This window comes from Arachis stenosperma, chromosome 10 (assembly GCF_014773155.1).
Source record: "Arachis stenosperma cultivar V10309 chromosome 10, arast.V10309.gnm1.PFL2, whole genome shotgun sequence".
NCBI classification, from domain to species: Eukaryota; Viridiplantae; Streptophyta; class Magnoliopsida; order Fabales; family Fabaceae; genus Arachis; species Arachis stenosperma.
In genome coordinates, this window is record NC_080386.1 from 73404347 (window position 1) to 73412596 (window position 8250).

Genomic DNA, 8250 nt, shown 5'->3' on the forward strand with positions numbered 1-8250 from the left:
AACAAAAATAGAAGAGGAACATAAATTATTGAACCTGGTACGAAGAAATAATCCAAATGACTAAAAAAAATCCTAATCCTAAGAGAGAGGAGAAAACTTCTCTCTCTAAAAACTACATCTAAATTGTGAGAAGTGAATTATGAGTCTGATCTGAATTATGAATGATGAATGAATAGATTCTCCCACTTTATAGCCTCTAATCTGTGCTTTCTGGGCCGAAAACTGGGTCAGAAACAGCCCAAAAATCGCTAATTTCGAAATCTGGTGTGTACAGGTCGCAGGAAAGTGACGCGGAGGCGTCATCCACGCGTTTGCGTGGATTGAAGTTCGCAGATGCGACGTGGGTGCGTCATCCACACGTTCACGTCACCTAACGTTGGGGCAGCTATAACAAATTATATATCGTTGCGAAACCCTAGATGTTAGCTTTCCAACGCAATTGGAACTGCATCATTTGGACCTCTGTAGCTCAAGTTATGACCGTTTGAATGCGAAGAGGTCAGGCTAGACAGCTTAGCAATTTCTTCAACTTCTTGTATTCCTTCCACTTGTGCATGCTTCCTTTCCATCCTCTAAGCCATTCCTGCCCTGTAATCTCTGAAATCACTTAGCACACATATCAAGGCATCGAATGGTAATAAGAGAGGTTTAAACATAGCAAAATTAAGACCAAAGAAGCATGTTTTCAATCATAGCACAAATTCAGGAAGGAGAATGTAAACCTATGCATTTTGTATGAATAAGTGTATGAAAGATTGATAAAATCCACTCAATTAAACACAAGATAAACCATAAAATAGTGGTTTATCAGCGCACTGTACGCGTACGCGTGCATCAAGCGTTTTGGACCATCCACGCGCGCACGCCATGCGTGCGTACGCGTGGATTGCAAAATTTCATGCCTCCATACATTGACCCGAGAGTTATGCCCGCACTGTGCCTGAGGCACAAACCAACTCGCGCGTACGCGCACATGACGCGTACGTGCCACTCTCGAAATAAGCCATTGACGTGGACGCACCATGTGCGCGTACGCGTCATGTCCATTACACCACCATCCGCCCGCGCGCACCGTTCCCTTCCTTCAATCCACTTCTTTTCTTCTCCTCTTTCCATTTCTTTCCTTCTCCTTTCTTCTCCCCTCCTTCTACCCCTCATCCAACACTTCAAAACACCATTGATAACCATTTATTTTAGTTAGTTAATTAGTTTGTTGGTTAGTTCATTAGTTAGTTTTAGTTTAGTTTTTATTTTATTTTCTCTCTTTTCATCATAAGTGTTGGATTATTGACTTTGTTTCCTATACATTGCTGCCCTTATTGCCTAAATGCTATTTTAGCATGAATGTTTTTAGATAATCTTTGTTGGATTCTATGATTGATGTTATATTTTGCTACTTGGTTTTGAGTTTTTCATGTTTACCTTTTGAGAATACCAAGTGATAAGAATCGCCTTCGAGCTTGTTACTTTTCTTGAATTGCATGATTTGACCACCATGTAATTAGAATCCTTTTTCTTGATTAGGCAATCTCTTGATGGATGATGTTGTGCAATTACTTCAATGCATTGTGCTTCTTGTTCGTATGCATCCCTATGTTTTAGCTTGAATGCTTTCATGCTTCTTCAATGCTTGTTTTACCTTACAAGTTCCTTAAAGCATCTCAAGCATACTAGAATGAGTAAAGTGCATGTTTCTTTTGTGACATAAATTTTTATGTTAATGTGTGTTCTAAAAGGCGCCTAATTTAAAACTCACATCCCTATTGTCATTAATGTCACACTAATTCACCCACTCAATTCTAGTTATTTACCTCATTCCAACAATCATGCTTCCTTGCTTTTGTTTTCTTATCTTATGGTGTTATATATTTGTTTTTCATGATAGATGCACCACAAGTGATAATGGAAGCAAGACTAAGAACACGCAGTACCGGTTGACCTACCAGCTGAAGGTAGCAATCCGGAGACGTACCCCCTTGCTCATCTTTGAGTGCACCTAGGACGGTGCAAACTTTTAAGTGTGGGGAGGTCGTCCGATGGGTCGGCAATTTTGGGTGACAAATTTGTAATCTCAACACTTTTGCTTTTCATTTTAGGTTTTTAGGATTTTTACTTGCATTTTTCCTATTTTTGCATACATATACAAAATAAGCTTAGTCAAAATAATGAAATTTTTCGAGATTTCTATCTATAGGGCACCTCAATTGATTTGAGTGGAAACTTTTTATTAAACTTGCTTGAATTATATATATTGAGGAACATGTTTTTGAGCTAAGAACACAAGCAAGTGAGATTTGAGTCTAATGGTGTGGTTACATCTTATAACCACTTATTTTTCCTTCTTGTGTGCGTTATTCTCTTTCTATGATTGTAATCTTTGCTTTGTTTGATTCTTTATGTCCATTATTTTGTGTATTCATGCATTTATATGATTGAGGCCATTATTTCATTAGCTCACTCACCCAAATAGCCTACCTTTTATCTTCCATTGTTTGCCAACTTTGAGCCTACGATTAACCCACTTTGTTCTTATTTTAGCACATTACAAGCCTTAAAGCGAAAAATAATAAATGTCCTAAATTTGGATCTTTGATTGGCTTAGGCTAGTGTGTGTGTGTGTGTATCATTCAAGTGTGGGAACCTTGGGACATTGGGTGAATAAAAGGGTAGTTTTGTATTGTTATTGAAAATATTGGGAATTAGGTACATACTCATGTATGATCAAATGTAAAACCTTATGCATTGATGTTCTTGTATATAGAAAGAAAAAAAAGATGATAAAAATAAAAGAAAAAGAAAAGAAAAGAAAAAAATAATATGGAAAAGAAAAAAATAGAAAGAAAAGAAAAAGAAAAGAAAAGTAATAAAAAGGGGACAAAATGCTCCAAGTAAAGCTCAATAAAATCAATGCATATGTGTTGTGAAATGAAAAGAAAATGTATGAGTATGTGAAAAAGTGAAGAATGGGTAGTTAGGTTAGTTTTGAAATTGTGTAGGTTGTCAATAGGTTAGGTGGGAAGTTTAAGCTTATAAAAGATTCAAATTTCAAGCTCACTTAACCATATATGCATCCTACCTTGACCCTAACCCCATTACAACCTAAAGTAAAGACCTCATGATAGATGTATGCATGCATGAAATATATGTCGATTGTTAGAAGAAAAACAAATCTTAGAAAGCATGATTAGGAGAGAATTGAGAGAATCAACCCTAAACACTTGAGCGAATAGAGTGCAAATACATAATCCGGTGAGGGTTTGATACTCAATTACATGTTTCCACCTATGATCATCACTCTTCATGCAAGTTTGTAAAAATATTTAATAACTTAATTCAATTGTGGATTAGACTTGCTAGTCCTTAGCCCTTGTGCATACATGCTATCTTGGGAATTGAATTATTTTGACCAAGCAATTGCATTCATTTAGATAGTTGCATTTAGATAGGTTGCATATAGTTTAGTTTCATTGAATAAATGTCATGCCCTTTACTTCATTCTTGGTTTAAGCATGAGGACATGCTTGGTTTAAGTGTGGGGAGGTTGATAAACCCCGTTTTGAGGGTTTATCTTGCGCTGAATTTAGAGTATTTTAATACCATTTACCCACATTTATTCAATGAATTAGCATGATTTTGTGATTGTCTCCTTATTTGTGCTTAAATGTGAAAACATGCTTTTAGACCTTTAATTTGATGGTTTTTATTCACCTTTGATTCCACTAGATGCCCTGATATGTTTGTTAGTAATTTCAGATTGAGAAGGCTAGGAATGGATCAAAGGAGTGAAGAGGAAAGCATGCAAAGTGGAGAAATCATGAAAAGCCAAAGAACTGGAAAACGCCATGGACGCGCCAACGCACCGTACGCGCCCGCCTTGCGAAATGGCCATGGACGCGTATGCGTGCTGTGCGCGTATGCGTGCTGTGCGCGTACGCGTCGGTGCTGAAATATGATTTTTTAATGAAAACGTGCCCAGCAATTTCTGAGAAACTGTGGGGCCCAATCCCAACCAACTTTGGCGCCAAAATTGCTATTTAAAGCCAAGGATTGAAGAGCAAAGGGAGATTCACTCACTTTTGATCATTTTTACACACTCATTAGGATTAGTTTAGAGTTAGTTTCTAGAGAGAGAAGCTCTCTCTTCTCTCTAGAATTAGGATTAGGATTAGGTTAGAGTTTCTTAGATCTAGGTTTTAATCTTTGCTTTCTTCTACTTCTTCTTCTCAATTCTTTGTTGTTGCATTTATGATTCCTCTATTCTTTTGTTGTAATCCCTTCTACTTTGTTTCTATGCTTTGTTGTAGATCTACTTTTGTTCCTTCTATTCTCTTTCAATTCAATTAGAGGTGATTCATAATAATTGTGTTCCTTTTGATTGTTGTTGTTAATTCATTGCAATAATTGTTGTTAGATTTCATTCTTGTTGTAAATTTCATATGCTTTCCTCTTATGCCTCTTATGTGTTTGATAAAATGCATCTTTTAGCTTTAGTATGGATTTTGCTCTTCTTGGTCTAGGTAGAGTAATTAGTGATGCTTGAGTTGTCTAATTCCCTTGTTGATTGATAATTAGAAGTTGCTAATTAATTTGGATACCACTAAAGCTAGTCTTTCCCTTGGGAGTTGATTAGGACTTGTGGAATCAAGTTAATTCATCCACTTGACTTTCCTCCATTGTAAAGGTTAACTAAGTGGTAGCAATGAACAATTTGTGATCACAATTGAGGAGGATAACTAGGATGGGACTTCTAGTTCTCATACCTTGCCAGGACCTTTAAATACTTTGGTTTATAGATTTTAGGGGTAGCAATGAACAAGACACTTCATTGTAATTCCTAGGGAGAACGACCCGAGGTTTGAATACTTTGGTTTATAGATTTTAGGGGTTTGTTTTAGTGACAAACAAATTTTTGTATGAAAGGATTCTTTGTTGGTTTAGAAACTATACTTGCAATGAGAATTCATTTGTGAATTCTAAACCGTCAAAAATCCAATCATCAGGTACCTAGCTGGGCGTTTAACGCCCAAAAAGGTAGACAAGTGGGCGTTAAACGCCAGAATGGATACCATTTTGGGCGTTTAATGCCGGGATAGCACCAAGGAGGAAATTTTGTTTTCAAATCATATCTTTTTCAATTTTTCAAGTTTTAAAACTGATTTTTCAAAATCTTATCTTTTTCATATCTTCTCACATCAATTATATCTTTTTCAAAATCAAATCTTTTTCATTTTTCTTTTAATATTTTCAAAAATCCTTGCTAACAATTAATGTTGTGATTCAAAAATTTCAAGTTTGTTACTTTCTTGTTAAGAAAGATTCAATATTTGAATTTTAGAATCATATCTTTTAATTTCTTATTAGTCAAGTCATCAAATTTTAAAAATCAAATCTTTTTCAAAAATTTGTTTTTATATCTTTTCAAACATATTTTTTTCAATCAAATCTTTTTCAACCATATCTTTTCAATCATATCTTTTTAAAATCAAATTTTTTCAATCATATCTCTTTTAATTTGATTTCAAACTTTCTTTTTCTAACTTCTTATCTTTTTAAAATTATTTTTAAATCTTTTTCTACTAATCACTATTTCTTATCTTTTTCGAAAATCACTAATCACTTTTTCAAAAATCTTTTTAAATTTTTGAAAACTCCCTCTCTCATCTCTTTCTATTTAAAGACTAACACTTCTCCTCTATTAGCAATTCGGACTCTCTCCCTCTTAATAACTTCGAATTTTCTACCTCATCCTTCTATTCTTCTTTTCCTCTGATACATCAAGGAATCTCTATACTGTGACATAGAGGATTCCATACTTTCTTGTTCTCTTCTCTTTCATATGAGTAAGAACAAAGATAAAGGCATTCTTGTTGAAGCTGATCCTGAACCTGAAAGGACTCTGAAGAGGAAGCTAAGAGAGGCTAAAGCACAACTCTCTGGAGAGGACCTGACAGAAATTTTCGAAAAAGAAGAAGACATGGCAGCCAAAAATAACAACAATGGCAACAATGCAAGGAAGATGCTTGGTGACTTTACTGCACCAACTCCCGACTTCTATGGGAGAAGCATCTCTATTCCTTCCATTGGAGCAAAAAACTTTGAGCTTAAGCCTCAATTAGTTTCTCTGATGCAACAGAATTACAAGTTTCATGGACTTCCATTGGAAGATCCTCATCAGTTTTTGGCAGAATTTTTGTAAATCTGTATAACTGTTAAGACCAATGGAGTTGATCCCGAGGTCTACAGACTTATGCTTTTCCCTTTTGCTGTAAGAGACAAAGCTAGTATATGGTTGAACTCTCAACCTAGAGACAGCCTGAACTCTTGAAAAAAGCTGGTCAATGCCTTCTTAGCTAAATTCTTTCCACCTCAAAAGATAAGTAAGCTTAGAGTGGAAGTTCAAACCTTCAAACAGAAGGAAGGTGAATCCCTCTATGAAGCTTGGAAAAGATACAAGCAGTTAATCAGAAGGTGTCCTTCTGACATGCTTTCAGAATGGAGCATCATAGGTATCTTCTATGATGGTCTGTCTGAGTTATCCAAGATATCATTGGACCATTCTATAGGTGGATCTATTTATCTGAAGAAAATGCCTGCAGAAGCTCAGGAACTCATTGAAATGGTTGCAAATAACCAGTTCATGTACACTTCTGAAAGAAATCCTGTGAACAATGGGACAACCCAGAAGAAAGGAGTTCTTGAGATTGATACTCTGAATGCCATATTGGCTCAGAACAAATTATTGACTCAGTAAGTCAATATAATTTCTCAGAATCTGACTGGATTGCAAGCTGCATCTGGCAGTGCTAAAGAAGCCTCCTCTGAAGGAGAAGCTTATGACCCTGAAAATCCTGCAATGGAAGAGGTGAATTTCATGGGAGAATACTATGGAAACACCTACAATTATTCATGAAGAAATCACCTAAATTTCTCATGGAAGGATCAACAGAAGCCTCAACAAGGCTTCAACAACAATAATGGTGAGAGAAAAAGGTTTGGCAATAGCAAACTTTTCCCATCATCTTCTCAGCAACAGACAGAGAACTTTGAGCAGAATTGCTCTGGCTTAGCAACCATAGTCTCTGATCTATCTAAGACCACACTAAGTTTCATGAATGAAACAAGATCCTCCATTAGAAATTTGGAGGCACAAGTGGGTCAGCTGAGTAAGAGAGTTACTGAAACTCCTCATAGCACTCTCCCAAGCAATACAGAAGAAAATCTCAAGAGAGAGTGCAAGGCCATAACCACGTCCAATATGGCCGAACCTGTGGAGGAGGGAAAGGCAATGATTCCCAGTAAGGAAGAGCTCATGGGACGTCCACTGACCACTAGGGTGTTTCCCTATGAGGAACCAAGGGATTCTGAGGCTCATACAGAGACCACAGAGATTCCATTGAACCTACTTCTGCCATTCATGAGTTCTGATGAGTATTCTTCCTCTGAGGAGGATGAAGCTATTACCGAAGAGCAAGTTGCTAAGTACCTTGGAGCAATCATGAAGCTGAATGCCAAATTATTTGATAATGAGACTTGGAAGGATGAACCTCTATTGCTCATTAAAGAACTAAATGCCTTGGCTCAGCTAAAGATACCTCAAAAGAAACCGGACCCTAGAAGGTTCTTAATACCTTGCACCATTGGCACTATAACCTTTGAGAAGGCTCTGTGTGACCTGGGGTCAAGTGTAACCTCATGCCACTCTCTGTAATGGAGAAACTAGGGATTTTTGAGGTACAAGTTGCAAGAATCTCATTAGAGATGGCAGTCAGTTTAAGGAAACAGGCTTATGGACTTGTAGAGGATGTCTTAGTGACGCTTAAAGGCCTTTACATCCCTGCTGACTTCATAATCCAGGACATTGGGAAGAATAAGGATGAATCCATCATCCTTGGCAGACCCTTCCTAGCCACAACAAAAGCTGTTATTGATGTTGACAGAGGAGAGTTGGTTCTTAAAGTGAATGAGGACTACCTTGTGTTTAAGGCTCAAAGATCTCCTTCTGTACACTTGGAGAAGAAGCATGAAAAGCTTCTCTCAATACAGACTCAAACAGAACCCCCACGTTCAAACTCCAAGTTTGGTGTTGGGAGGCTGTTCCGAGGGTTACCTATAACTATAGGTCGATCTCGGTCGAGATCTTCTGTGCTGGTCGGAACCGATGTGTCTGGCAGGTGTATGGCAGCCGGAGCTGGTGTGTCCGACTTGTGGAACTGAGAATGCTGTTGATTCTTCGTCCCCGGAGGGTGGGAG

The 8250-nt window shown here is 37.2% G+C and overlaps 1 non-coding gene across 1 annotated transcript; it reads right to left on the minus strand.

The window, feature by feature from the left end:
- Positions 1-6379: 6379 nt before the first annotated feature.
- LOC130959187 (small nucleolar RNA R71) lies at positions 6380-6487 on the minus strand. The gene has a single exon (XR_009078282.1). It is a non-coding gene; the product is annotated as a small nucleolar RNA R71 (small nucleolar RNA).
- Positions 6488-8250: the final 1763 nt, after the last annotated feature.